Here is a 16,132-nt window from a genome sequence, read left to right on the forward strand (position 1 = left end):
GGCGGCACCACACACACAGCGGTAAACCCGTCCACCAGTAGGGGGCGGCACCACACACACACACATTGCAGTAAACCCGTCCACCAGCAGAGGGCGGCACCACACACACACTGCAGTAAACCCGTCCACCAGCAGAGGGCGGCACCACACACACACACTGCAGTAAGCCCGTCCACTAGCAGGGGGCGGCACCACACACACACACACACTGCAGTAAACCCGTCCACCAGCAGGGGGCCGCACCACACACACACACATTGCAGTATACCCGTCCACCAGCAGAGGGCGGCACCACACACACACTGCAGTAAACCCGTCCACCAGCAGAGGGCGGCACCACACACACAATGCAGTAAACCCGTCCACCAGCAGGGGGCGGCACCACACACACACTGCAGTAAACCCGTCCACCAGCAGGGGGCGGCACCACATACACACTGCAGTAAACCTGTCCACCAGCAGAGGGCGGCACCATACACACACACACACTGCAGTAAACCCGTCCACCAGCAGGGGGGCGCCACCACACACACACACACTGCAGTAAACCCGTCCACCAGCAGGGGGCGGCATCACACACACAGCAGTAAACCCGGCCACCAGCAGGGGGCGGTACCACACACACACACATTGCAGTAAACCCGTCCACCAGCAGAGGGCGGCACCACACACACACTGCAGTAAACCCATCCACCAGCAGAGGGCGGCACCACACACACTACAGTAAACCCGTCCACCAGCAGGGGGCGGCACCACACACACACACATTGCAGTGTACCCGTCCACCAGCACAGGGCGGCACCACACACACACTGCAGTAAACCCGTCCACCAGCAGAGGGCGGCACCACACACACACACTGCAGTAAAGCCGTCCACCAGCAGGGGGCGGCATCACACACACAGCAGTAAACCCGGCCACCAGCAGGGGGCGGTACCACACACACACACATTGCAGTAAACCCGTCCACCAGCAGAGGGCGGCACCACACACACACTGCAGTAAACCCGTCCACCAGCAGGGGGCGGCACCACACACACACACATTGCAGTATACCCGTCCACCAGCACAGGGCGGCACCACACACACACTGCAGTAAACCCGTCCACCAGCAGAGGGCGGCACCACACACACACACTGCAGTAAAGCCGTCAACCAGCAGGGGGCGGCATCACACACACAGCAGTAAACTCGGCCACCAGCAGGGGGCGGTACCACACACACACACATTGCAGTAAACCCGTCCACCAGCAGAGGGCGGCACCACACACACACTGCAGTAAACCCTTCCACCAGCAGAGGGCAGCACCACACACACACACACACTGCAGTAAACCCGTCCAGCAGCAGAGGACGGTACCACACACAAACACTGCAGTAAACCCGTCCACCAGCACAGGGCGGCACCACACACACACTGCAGTAAACCCGTCCACCAGCAGAGGGTGGCACCACACACACACACTGCAGTAAAGCCGTCCACCAGCAGGGGGCGGCATCACACACACAGCAGTAAACTCGGCCACCAGCAGGGGGCGGTACCACACATACAGACATTGCAGTAAACCCGTCCACCAGCAGAGGGCGGCACCACACACACACTGCAGTAAACCCGTCCACCAGCAGAGGGCAGCACCACACACACACACACACACACACTGCAGTAAACCCGTCCAGCAGCAGAGGACGGTACCACACACACACACTGCAGTAAACCCGTCCACTAGCAGGGGGCGGCACCACACACACAGCAGTAAACCCGTCCACCAGCAGGGGGCGGCACCACACACACACACATTGCAGTAAACCCGTTCACCAGCAGAGGGCGGCACCACACACACACAGCAGTAAACCCGGCCACCAGCAGGGGGCGGTACCACACACACACACACACTGCAGTAAACCCTTCCACCAGCAGGGGGCGGCACCACACACACACTGCAGTAAACCCATCCACCAGCAGAGGGCGGCACCACACACACACACACACACACACTGCAGTGAACCCGTCCAGCAGCAGGCGGCAGCACCACACACACACACACACTGCAGCAAACCCGTCCACCAGCAGAGGGCGGCACCACACACACACACACTGCAGTAAACCCGTCCACCAGCAGAGGACGGCACCACACACACACTGCAGTAAACCCGTCCACTAGCAGGGGGCGGCACCACACACACACACACACACACACTGCAGTAAACCCGTCCACCAGCAGGGGTTGGCACCACACACACACACTTCAGTAAACCCGTCCACCAGCAGAGGGCGGCACCACACACACACACACACACACCCTGCAGTAAACCCGTCCAGCAGCAGGGGGCGGCACCACACACACTCACTGCAGTAAACCCATCCACCAGCAGAGGGCGGCACCACACACACACACATTGCAGTAAAACCGTCCACCACCAGGGGGCGGCACCACACACACAGCAGTAAACCCGTCCACCAGTAGGGGGCGGCACCACACACACACACATTGCAGTAAACCCGTCCACCAGCAGAGGGCGGCACCACACACACACTGCAGTAAACCCGTCCACCAGCAGAGGGCGGCACCACACACACACACACACTGCAGTAAAACAGTCCACCAGCAGAGGACGGCACCACACACACACACACTGCAGTAAGCCCGTCCACTAGCAGGGGGCGGCACCACACACACACACACACTGCAGTAAACCCGTCCACCAGCAGGGGGCCGCACCACACACACACACATTGCAGTATACCCGTCCACCAGCAGAGGGCGGCACCACACACACACTGCAGTAAACCCGTCCACCAGCAGAGGGCGGCACCACACACACAATGCAGTAAACCCGTCCACCAGCAGGGGGCGGCACCACACACACACTGCAGTAAACCCGTCCACCAGCAGGGGGCGGCACCACATACACACTGCAGTAAACCTGTCCACCAGCAGAGGGCGGCACCATACACACACACACACTGCAGTAAACCCGTCCACCAGCAGGGGGCGCCACCACACACACACACACTGCAGTAAACCCGTCCACCAGCAGGGGGCGGCATCACACACACAGCAGTAAACCCGGCCACCAGCAGGGGGCGGTACCACACACACACACATTGCAGTAAACCCGTCCACCAGCAGAGGGCGGCACCACACACACACTGCAGTAAACCCATCCACCAGCAGAGGGCGGCACCACACACACTACAGTAAACCCGTCCACCAGCAGGGGGCGGCACCACACACACACACATTGCAGTGTACCCGTCCACCAGCACAGGGCGGCACCACACACACACTGCAGTAAACCCGTCCACCAGCAGAGGGCGGCACCACACACACACACTGCAGTAAAGCCGTCCACCAGCAGGGGGCGGCATCACACACACAGCAGTAAACCCGGCCACCAGCAGGGGGCGGTACCACACACACACACATTGCAGTAAACCCGTCCACCAGCAGAGGGCGGCACCACACACACACTGCAGTAAACCCGTCCACCAGCAGGGGGCGGCACCACACACACACACATTGCAGTATACCCGTCCACCAGCACAGGGCGGCACCACACACACACTGCAGTAAACCCGTCCACCAGCAGAGGGCGGCACCACACACACACACTGCAGTAAAGCCGTCAACCAGCAGGGGGCGGCATCACACACACAGCAGTAAACTCGGCCACCAGCAGGGGGCGGTACCACACACACACACATTGCAGTAAACCCGTCCACCAGCAGAGGGCGGCACCACACACACACTGCAGTAAACCCGTCCACCAGCAGAGGGCAGCACCACACACACACACACACTGCAGTAAACCCGTCCAGCAGCAGAGGACGGTACCACACACAAACACTGCAGTAAACCCGTCCACCAGCACAGGGCGGCACCACACACACACTGCAGTAAACCCGTCCACCAGCAGAGGGTGGCACCACACACACACACTGCAGTAAAGCCGTCCACCAGCAGGGGGCGGCATCACACACACAGCAGTAAACTCGGCCACCAGCAGGGGGCGGTACCACACATACAGACATTGCAGTAAACCCGTCCACCAGCAGAGGGCGGCACCACACACACACTGCAGTAAACCCGTCCACCATCAGAGGGCAGCACCACACACACACACACACACACACTGCAGTAAACCCGTCCAGCAGCAGAGGACGGTACCACACACACACACTGCAGTAAACCCGTCCACTAGCAGGGGGCGGCACCACACACACAGCAGTAAACCCGTCCACCAGCAGGGGGCGGCACCACACACACACACATTGCAGTAAACCCGTTCACCAGCAGAGGGCGGCACCACACACACACAGCAGTAAACCCGGCCACCAGCAGGGGGCGGTACCACACACACACACACACTGCAGTAAACCCTTCCACCAGCAGGGGGCGGCACCACACACACACTGCAGTAAACCCATCCACCAGCAGAGGGCGGCACCACACACACACACACACACACACACACTGCAGTGAACCCGTCCAGCAGCAGGCGGCAGCACCACACACACACACACACTGCAGCAAACCCGTCCACCAGCAGAGGGCGGCACCACACACACACACACTGCAGTAAACCCGTCCACCAGCAGAGGACGGCACCACACACACACTGCAGTAAACCCGTCCACTAGCAGGGGGCGGCACCACACACACACACACACACACTGCAGTAAACCCGTCCACCAGCAGGGGTTGGCACCACACACACACACTTCAGTAAACCCGTCCACCAGCAGAGGGCGGCACCACACACACACACACACACACCCTGCAGTAAACCCGTCCAGCAGCAGGGGGCGGCACCACACACACTCACTGCAGTAAACCCATCCACCAGCAGAGGGCGGCACCACACACACACACATTGCAGTAAAACCGTCCACCACCAGGGGGCGGCATCACACACACAGCAGTAAACCCGTCCACCAGTAGGGGGCGGCACCACACACACACACATTGCAGTAAACCCGTCCACCAGCAGAGGGCGGCACCACACACACACTGCAGTAAACCCGTCCACCAGCAGAGGGCGGCACCACACACACACACACACTGCAGTAAACAGTCCACCAGCAGAGGACGGCACCACACACACACACTGCAGTAAGCCCGTCCACTAGCAGGGGGCGGCACCACACACACACACACACTGCAGTAAACCCGTCCACCAGCAGGGGGCCGCACCACACACACACACATTGCAGTATACCCGTCCACCAGCAGAGGGCGGCACCACACTAACACTGCAGTAAACCCGTCCACCAGCAGAGGGCGGCACCACACACACACTGCAGTAAACCCGTCCACCAGCAGAGGGCGGCACCACACACACAATGCAGTAAACCCGTCCACCAGCAGGGGGCGGCACCACATACACACTGCAGTAAACCCGTCCACCAGCAGGGGGCGGCACCACATACACACTGCAGTAAACCTGTCCACCAGCAGAGGGCGGCACCATACACACACACACACTGCAGTAAACCCGTCCACCAGCAGGGGGCGGCATCACACACACAGCAGTAAACCCGGCCACCAGCAGGGGGCGGTACCACACACACACACATTGCAGTAAACCCGTCCACCAGCAGAGGGCGGCACCACACACACACTGCAGTAAACCCATCCACCAGCAGAGGGCGGCACCACACACACTACAGTAAACCCGTCCACCAGCAGGGGGCGGCACCACACACACACACATTGCAGTGTACCCGTCCACCAGCACAGGGCGGCACCACACACACACTGCAGTAAACCCGTCCACCAGCAGAGGGCGGCACCACACACACACACTGCAGTAAAGCCGTCCACCAGCAGGGGGCGGCATCACACACACAGCAGTAAACCCGGCCACCAGCAGGGGGCGGTACCACACACACACACATTGCAGTAAACCCGTCCACCAGCAGAGGGCGGCACCACACACACACTGCAGTAAACCCGTCCACCAGCAGGGGGCGGCACCACACACACACACATTGCAGTATACCCGTCCACCAGCACAGGGCGGCACCACACACAGACTGCAGTAAACCCGTCCACCAGCAGAGGGCGGCACCACACACACACACTGCAGTAAAGCCGTCAACCAGCAGGGGGCGGCATCACACACACAGCAGTAAACTCGGCCACCAGCAGGGGGCGGTACCACACACACACACATTGCAGTAAACCCGTCCACCAGCAGAGGGCGGCACCACACACACACTGCAGTAAACCCGTCCACCAGCAGAGGGCAGCACCACACACACACACACACTGCAGTAAACCCGTCCAGCAGCAGAGGACAGTACCACACACAAACACTGCAGTAAACCCGTCCACCAGCACAGGGCGGCACCACACACACACTGCAGTAAACCCGTCCACCAGCAGAGGGTGGCACCACACACACACACTGCAGTAAAGCCGTCCACCAGCAGAGGGCGGCATCACACACACAGCAGTAAACTCGGCCACCAGCAGGGGGCGGTACCACACATACAGACATTGCAGTAAACCCGTCCACCAGCAGAGGGCGGCACCACACACACACTGCAGTAAACCCGTCCACCAGCAGAGGGCAGCACCACACACACACACACACACACACTGCAGTAAACCCGTCCAGCAGCAGAGGACGGTACCACACACACACACTGCAGTAAACCCGTCCACTAGCAGGGGGCGGCACCACACACACAGCAGTAAACCCGTCCACCAGCAGGGGGCGGCACCACACACACACACATTGCAGTAAACCCGTCCATCAGCAGAGGGCGGCACCACACACACACAGCAGTAAACCCGGCCACCAGCAGGGGGCGGTACCACACACACACACATTGCAGTAAACCCGTCCACCAGCAGAGGGCGGCACCACACACACACTGCAGTAAACCCATCCACCAGCAGAGGGCGGCACCACACACACTACAGTAAACCCGTCCACCAGCAGGGGGCGGCACCACACACACACACATTGCAGTGTACCCGTCCACCAGCAGAGGGCGGCACCACACACACACACTGCAGTAAAGCCGTCAACCAGCAGGGGGCGGCATCACACACACAGCAGTAAACTCGGCCACCAGCAGGGGGCGGTACCACACACACACACATTGCAGTAAACCCGTCCACCAGCAGAGGGCGGCACCACACACACACTGCAGTAAAACCGTCCACCAGCAGAGGGCAGCACCACACACACACACACACTGCAGTAAACCCGTCCAGCAGCAGAGGACGGTACCACACACAAACACTGCAGTAAACCCGTCCACCAGCACAGGGCGGCACCACACACACACACACACACTGCAGTAAACCCGTCCACCAGCAGGGGGCGGCACCACACACACACACTGCAGTAAAGCCGTCCACCAGCGGGGGGCGGCACCACATACACACTGCAGTAAACCTGTCCACCAGCAGAGGGCGGCACCGCACACACACACACACACACACACACACTGCAGTAAACCCGTCCAGCAGCAGGGGGCGGCACCACACACACCCACTGCAGTAAACCCGTCCACCAGCAGAGGACGGCACCACACACACACACTGCAGTAAACCCGTCCACTAGCAGGGGGCGGCACCAGCAGGGGGGCGGCACCACACACACAGGGCGCCACACACACACACACATTGGCACCACACACACACACACATCGCAGTAAACCCGTCCACCAATAGGGGGTGGCACCACACACACACACACACACACACAGCAGTAAACCCGTCCACCAGCAGAGGACGGCACCACACACACACACTGCAGTAAGCCCGTCCACTAGCAGGGGGCGGCACCACACACACACACACACTGCAGTAAACCTGTCCACCAGCAGAGGACGGCACCACACACACACACTGCAGTAAGCCCGTCCACTAGCAGGGGGCGGCACCACACACACACACACACTGCAGTAAACCCGTCCACCAGCAGGGGGCGGCACCACACACACACACTGCTGTAAACCCGTCCACCAGCAGGGGGCGGCACCACATACACACTGCAGTAAACCCATCCACCAGCAGGGGGCGGCACCACCCACACACACACAGAAGTTTTGTCAATCATGTATGATTTGTGCAACACACAATACAGGTAAAACCAAAACAATCACACACGCCGCTCATCCACCACCAAATAGACCATTTGAACATTTGATGATGGATTTCATAGAACTGTCACCAGCAGAAGGGAAGAAATACTGCTTAGTGATGGTTGACATGTGGTCAAAATGGGTTGAAGTATTTCCAGCAAAACACCAAAACAGTCAAGTGGTAGCAAAAGCCTTGTTAACAGAAATCATTCCTAGATGGGGAATACCAACCAAACTGAGTAGCGATAATGGTACACACTTTGTCAATTCTGCAATCACCCAAATCAGTGAATTTCTTGCCATTGACCTTAGACAACATTGTGCATACCATCCTGCCAGTGGAGGTGCTGTTGAACGAGAAAATGGTACTCTGAAATCCAAATTAGCAAAATGTTATGACGAAACGGGACTGCCATGGACAAAAGCTCTGCCTATCGTCCTAACACACATGAGAATGAGGAAAAGATCCAGAGCAAACATGAGTCCTTTTGAAATTCTTTTCGGCAGACCTCCATCTTTAGGAGTGGAGCCTGTATCCAGGCCACTCCCCTCCACTGGCCTATGTGAAGATGATATGTTACAATATTGCAAAAACTTATCTTCCACTCTCTCTCAAATCTCTCAGCAGGTGAAGTCAGCCCTTCCACCGCCAGCTTCCATATCGCTCCATGACTTCCAGCCTGGTGACTGGGTGGTGATAAAGGACCTGAGAAGGAAACATTGGCATTCCAAACGCTGGCGAGGTCCATTCCAAGTACTCCTGACAACACATACCGCTGTGAAGATTGCTGAAAGAACAACGTGGATACACGCCAGCCACTGCAGGAAGATCCCCAAACCAACAGAGGGACTCAGCTGCCAACCCAAACGACACGAGAACGAACAACGTGAGGACAACACGAGGGATAACTCTGTGAATTCAACAAACACCAATTAGACACACAGAACCCTTTTCTTCTAACTAAATGACTGCCATGATGATACATTTTAAAATCTACGTGAATTAATGTGTTGGATGAATAAGTTGTAGTAGGATTTTAAAGTTGCATTTTGTTTTTGTTTTTTTCATTTTCTCATTTTGTTTTGTCTTATTTCTTTATCATTATTTCATTTCGTCTATTTGATTTTGTAAATATTATTATTTTCATTTCTCGTTCATTTTTACTTTTTCTTCAGTTGTGATTAATGAATAATCAAAAGGGGGAAGTGTAGTGGTAAATTTTAATATTCCCTTTTTACTTGAGATGCCTCCACACCCTGCTTTCCCCCAAGGTATCAGATCTTTTGTTTGCTACCCATTTGTGTATTTTAATGTCTAGACCTTGTAATTGCATTTCAAGTTTCATGATATACTCAAACCCTTTTGTATTTTAAATTGTGTTGATTAGACCTCTCAATCACACTCCAGGATGTCGGTGCTGATACCTGCGAAAGACGAGAGTGTGAAAAGTCATTCTGAGTAGGGGGGCCGACCCCACAGCAGACAAAGGATGCAAAACACACCCAAGGGGTGGGTTTCTCCGTTCCGTTCCGTTTTCTTTTCCGCTTATCCGTGAGGGTTGCGGGATGTTGCCGCTTTTTCCCCCCTAAGGGGTTGCGGGGCTTACTGGGCGTAGGCCAGGGTTCACCCTGGATGAGTCGCCAGCTCATCGCAGGACCCTTACTGATGGCAGTGGCTGCCTTCACACAAGGTGCCAACTGCACATCAGGAGCAACTTTGGGGTTCAGTATCTTGCTCAAGGATACTTCGACATGTAGCTCAGTCCCGCCCTGGGGAGCCAGGATTCGAACCAGTGATCTTCTGAACACCAGTCAACCAGCTCTACCCACTGAGCTACAGCCGCCCCTGGGTGGGTTTCTCCTTAGGGATAAATGTTCAAGTTTCCTGATGTTCAGGGTCTTTCTTCATTTTGAACCGCTCGCATGTTGATTGACCTTTTCTTTGCAAAGAAAATAAAACTTTGTCGGCCGGCAAGAAGTCTCTATTTCATTCTTCACCAAGAGCAGAAAATTTCCACGACAGCGGAAATGGGCGTGGCCTATACCACGAGATTCAGCACAATCCACTGAACGCGTCGATGTAAGGTTTTTGAATGTGCGACAAAGTTTATGGGAGTTATTAGCCAAAACGCGCTTTCCTTAATAACAGCGCCACCTAGTGGTGGAAATTCAGGACGACAATAGATTATAAAATTTTTCGCCAGGTGTGACTTATATTCCAAGTTTGGTGAGTTTTGGGGTATGTTCAGGCAGTGAAAAATGCGATCATTTTGTGAGAAGAAAAATAATAATCATTAGAAAAACAATAGGGTCCTTGCAGGTTCCCTGCTTGGGCCCTAATAATCATTACGATTACAATAGGGACCTCGCAGGTTCCCTGCTCGGGCCCTAATAAAAGCTGCAAGCAGCGTTGAACGGGCCCTCGCAGTCCATGCGCGTCGGGGCATGCTGCTGTCGATACATGCTGCCGTTGGGGCTGGCTGCCGTCGGGGCTTGCTCAAGCAACACCTTCCACTGAGGAAGTTGTTGCTTTATGATTCGGTGGCCTGCTATTGCCCGTGTGAAATAATGTACGCTGAATTCAAAATAATTGTGTGAACTGCTGCATGATTCCCCTGACAAAGACTGAGACGATGGTCCGCCTCTTGAGCTGGCTGAAGATAATATGCACACGAGACATGATGCAATGAAATAGTTTCAGGAAGCAGCTGAACGAGTCATCCTCCAGTAGCCTCACAAACCTTCCAGCTTCTCGCACAGTGGTAGGCTCAAGCTCCCCTAATGGTTTCGAAACACTGGATGATGTCACACTGTCACAGTGTTCACTGCAAAGATATGGAAGTTCCATCTTAAGGGGGGTACACATTACAGGATAATCGGGGTGATTTTTGTCCTGATTTCCCGCTTACGATCAAAGCCAGCAAAGGAACGATTATCTGATGTTTGCAAAGGACATCGTGTCTGATTTTCCTGTGGCGATGTGCACAGAAAGCGTCGGAAGGAGAGATCGTAAATAATGAACATGTTTAATATTTGCACCTAGAAATCCTGTAATGTGTGGGGTGTTCCGAGCGGAGCCGAGCACGCACAGTGTGTGATGTCACGTGGACCGGACAAACAGCCAATCAAGACGCGAGCTGAGTCAGCTGTGTTTCTTCGTCAGCCTTTTATTTACCTGTTGCCATGGTTACCCACAGTACCAGGGGCCAGAGCAAGTTATCTGTAAAACTTGTGACAATTTTTCCTCACCTCCAACTCACGCTGTAACGCATACAGCCCCCACTCTCGCCGTCTCCATGACTTTTTCAGCCAGCAATGGGCCTAAAAAAAACACCACTGCATCTTCCGGTTCGTCCGCCATGTTTGTTTACACTGAGGTCACGTTTGACCTCGTGAGATTTGTAATATTGAGCATGAGAAACCTGATACTCTGCTGAAGAATTAGTTAGTGTGTGGAGTTCCCTACGGAGAACACCACACACTGCAAGATCAGCAGAGAGAGATCTTGGGCGATCTGTCTTTTGTTATCATCACGTGTGTGGTCTCCCAATCTGTGAAGGTTTGAAAAATCCTGTAGTGTGTACCCGCCTTTACTCTGTTTGCTCTTGGGAGTCTGTGTGCCAGGTCAGAGAAGAACTGATTAACTGATGGGATGGGAGATGTCACCTGCTGCATGATAAAAGCTGAAGGGGAAGAAATTGCAGCTCATGGGGGTGTTGCTGTTGTGCTTTTCCCTCTGGGGCTTTAGCAACCAGATGTGTAAGTCCTAACTCTGAAATAAGACCATCAGCTGAAAGCCAACAAGATTTCCTACATTTCTATGTATTTATATATATTGTCTATGTCTTCCATCTGCTCTCCACTGTAGCGATGATGTCACGCACTCTAGCCCACGCAATACACACCCATTATGAAATCAGAAGACGGCCTGAAAATCTTTAAAACTAAAACTGTGATGATTTGAAAACTGTGCAAGATTTTTAAAAACTGCCAAACATGCCCAATAGTTCAAAGTCTTCTGACTCTTTAAAAGTCTGAATGGTGTCTGTAGCTCAAAGTATGAGGGATAAGGAGAGGTTGAAAGTCGATGAGTTTTGAAGAGAATTTGAAGATTTCCCCATCTACTTTCCATTCAAAATAATTACACTGCCACCAAAGCACCATCTATTGGCCGATTTGCACCAATCCTGAATATTTATGTGATAATCGGACAGTATTTTGTAAAGATATGCAAGATTTACTGTTTTCAACACAATATGCAGGAATTTGTCATTTTATATTTCAGGCATTTTAGGGACTATCAAAATTCTTTTGATAACTTTTTGTCAGGAGGGTCCACAGATGATTCATGCAAAGTTTGGTGCAAATCACTCAAATTGCCTAGGAGGAGTTCGAAAAAGTAGGTTTTTCATTTGTCGCGATTTTGCAAATGGAAAGTTAGCGCAAAAGTGGGCGGGGCCTACACCAAACAATTCAGCTAAATTCAGGGAATAGACAGATATGAGGATTAATAATGTGCAAAATAATAATAAGAAAAATCATTTCAATTACAATAGGGTCCTTGCAGGTTCCCTGTTCGGGCCCTAATAAAAATCATTTCAATTACAATAGGGTCCTTGCAGGTTCCCTGCTCGGGCCCTGATAATCATTTGAAAAACAATAGGGTCCTTGCAGGTTCCCTGCTCGGGCCCTAATAATGAAAATAGCGCCACCTGGTGGTCATTTTCGGTGAGTGAGTCACAGGGGCCATTCTGTAGCACCTCTATGAATTTCATTTCCATAAGTGTTATGTTGTGGGCACAGGGCCAAATATACAATTAAACTGACACCAGAGCGCCACCTAGTGGCGGATCGGTAAACCCTTCATCAGATGTCCTCAGGAGGGCACTGACAATAAATATACCAAGTTTTGTCTTATTCCGATGAACCGTTGTTGAGATATAAAATACATGAATTTAAAGAGCGCCACCTTGTGGTCATCGCCTAAAATTTTGCACAGGGCCTCAGGGGCTCATGGGGAAGTAGTGTCCTGAGTTTCATGTCTTTCGACCTCACCACTGTTGAGATATGCAACACTTCCTGTTTGTAACCAAATCTGCAGGAAGTTGTTATTTAATAACTTCAGTATTGTGTGGCCTATCAAAATTCTTTTAATAACTTTTCGTCAGGAGGGTCTACAGATGCTACATGCAAAGTTTGGTGCAAATTGGTCAAATTCTCTAGGAGGAGTTCGAAAAAGTAGGTTTTTCATTAGTCGCGATTTTGCAAATTGAAAGTTAGCGCGAAAGTGGGCGTGGCCTACACCAAACAATTCAGCTGAATGCAGGGAACACATAGGGATGAGGATTAATGATATGCAACATATTAAGTGGGAGTTATAAGCCAAAAACGCTTTTGCATTGAAAGAGCGCCACCTGGTGGTCATTTTTGGTGAGTGAGTCACAGGGGCCATTCTTTAGCACCTCTATGAATTTCGTTTCCATAAGTGTTATGGTGTGGGCACAGGGCCAATTATACAATTAAAGTGACACCAGAGCGCTACCTAATGGCGGATCGGTAAACCCTTTGTCAGATGTCCTCAGGAGGGCACTGACAATAAATGTACCAAGTTTCGTCTTATTCCGATGCACCGTTGTGAAGATATAAAATACATCAACTTAAAGAGCGCCACCTTGTGGTCATCGCCTAAAATTTTGCACAGGGCCTCAGGGGCTCATGTCGAAGTAGTATCCTGAGTTTCATGTCATTAGACCACACCAATGTGGAGATATGCAACACTTCCTGTTTGTAACCAAATCTGCAGGAAGTTGTTATTTAATAACTTGAGTATTGTGTGGCCTATCAAAATTCTTTTAATAACTTTTTGCCAGGAGCGTCCACAGAAGCTATATGGCAAGTTTTGTGCAAATCGGTGAAATTCCCTGGGAGGAGTTCGAAAAAGTAGGTTTTCGACATTTTGCGACGTAGCGAAAAAAAACGGTGGGCGGAAATGGGCGTGGCCTACAAACCTTCTAGCTTCTCGCACAGTGGTAGGCTCAACCTACCCGGATGCTTTTAAAACACTGGATGATGTCACCTTTGTGCTAAAACAGTGTTCACTGCACAGATATGGATGTTCCATCTCACTCTGTTTGCTCTTGGGAGTCTGTGTGCCACCACTGTGTCACGCACACTGGTTCTCTCTGGAGATCTTGAAAAAAATCCATAAAAGCCAGCCAGGTCAGAGAAGAACTGATTAACTGATGGGATGTGAGATGTCACCTGCTGCATGATGAAATCTGAAGAAGAGGAAGAAATTGCAGCTCATGGGGGAGTTGCTGTTTTGCTTGTCCCTCTGGGGCTTTAACAGCCAACAGTGTAAGTCCTATATCTAAAATAAGACCATCAGCCGAAAGCCAACAAGATTTCCTACATGTCTATGTATATATTGTCTATGTGAAGTAAAAGATGTGGGATCCAAATCAAGCTGAAGAGAACTTTTTCTACAGTTCTTCCAGCTGCTCTCCACTGTAGCTATGATGTCACGCATTCTATTTCACGCAATACCAGTGTTGGGAATAACGGCATTAGAATAAATGGCGTTACTAACAGCGTTACTTTTTTTCAGTAACGGGTAATCTAGCCAATTACTATTTCCATCGTTACAACACCGTTACCGTTACCGACTATTAAATGTGGCGCGTGACAAACTGAAGCTGATTGAAGCTGTTGTCATCCGACTCGGCTCTCAGCCACCGGAGCTGCAGAGCTGTATTTTTTTCCTCTGGTGAGGGAGGAGGGAGGAGCGAGACAACAGCATAAATGATGGTGATTGGCTCTCTAACGTTGAGTGAGAGTTCTTAAGCCAATCAGTGGCAATGTTCGGTGTTCACACAAGCCACACACGTACACAGCAGCCTCACACACTCAAACTAGCAGAGGGGAACTGCGGCAATGGCAAGTCCGGAGGGAAAGTAAATGTTTTCAAAGTGGAAGTACAGACACTACTTTAATCTCCTTTGTCCACGTCCGTTGTAAGCAACTCTGATCTAATGAAGCATCTCTCAACGGCACACGCTTCTACAAAACTAACACTGGCCAAAACTCTGTTGCTCACGCTGTTGATGATGATAGCAGGCCAGGTGTGGCTAACGTGTACTCCGCTAACAGCTTCACAAAAACTTGTGACACAGACTGAATTGAATGCAATGATACACAGGTATGTTGTTGAGAACTTGCTCCCGTTATCAACAGTTGACTCACACTCCTTCAGAGCACCCATTGGCAAAATATCGGGGAGAGCAGCTGCCGGTCGAAGAAATACATTTTCTAAATACATTTGTACATGTCAAGTAGCTAAAATGACTGCTGAGCCCAAAAGGGGGAAGAAATAATAGTAACGCAATAGTTAATTTCCTGGTAACCAATTACTTTTATAGTGGACTAATTCCGTTACTAACTCAGTTACTTTTTGGGAGAAGTAACTAGTAACTATAACTAATTACTTTTTAAAAGTAACATGCCCAACACTGTGCAATACACACCCATTATAAAATCAGAAGATGGCCTAAAAATCTTTAAAACTAAAACTGTGATGATTTGAAAACCGTACAAGATTTTTAAAAACTGAATACATGCCCAATATTTTGAGGTCTTATGACTCTTTAAAAGTTAGAATGGTGTGTCTAGCTCAAAGTATGAGGGACAAGGAGAGGTTTAAGTTCGAAGATTTCCCCATTTAATCCCATTGAAACTAATTAGACTGCGACAAGAGCGCCATCTATTGGCCGATTTGCACCAAATTTTACACAAATCCGCATCAGGCCATACCACACAATGATGAACATTCATGTGATAATCAGACAGCATTTTGTAAAGATATGCAAGATGTCTGTTTTCAACACAATATGCAGGAATTTATCATCTTATATTTCGGGCAGTTTATGGACTATCAAAATTCTTTTGATAACTTTTTTTCAGGAGGGTCCACAGATGCTATATGGAAAGTTTGGTGCAAATTGCTGAAATTCCCTAGGAGGAGTTTGAAAA

This window comes from Sparus aurata, chromosome 13 (assembly GCF_900880675.1).
Source record: "Sparus aurata chromosome 13, fSpaAur1.1, whole genome shotgun sequence".
In the NCBI taxonomy this organism is placed as follows: Eukaryota; Metazoa; Chordata; class Actinopteri; order Spariformes; family Sparidae; genus Sparus; species Sparus aurata.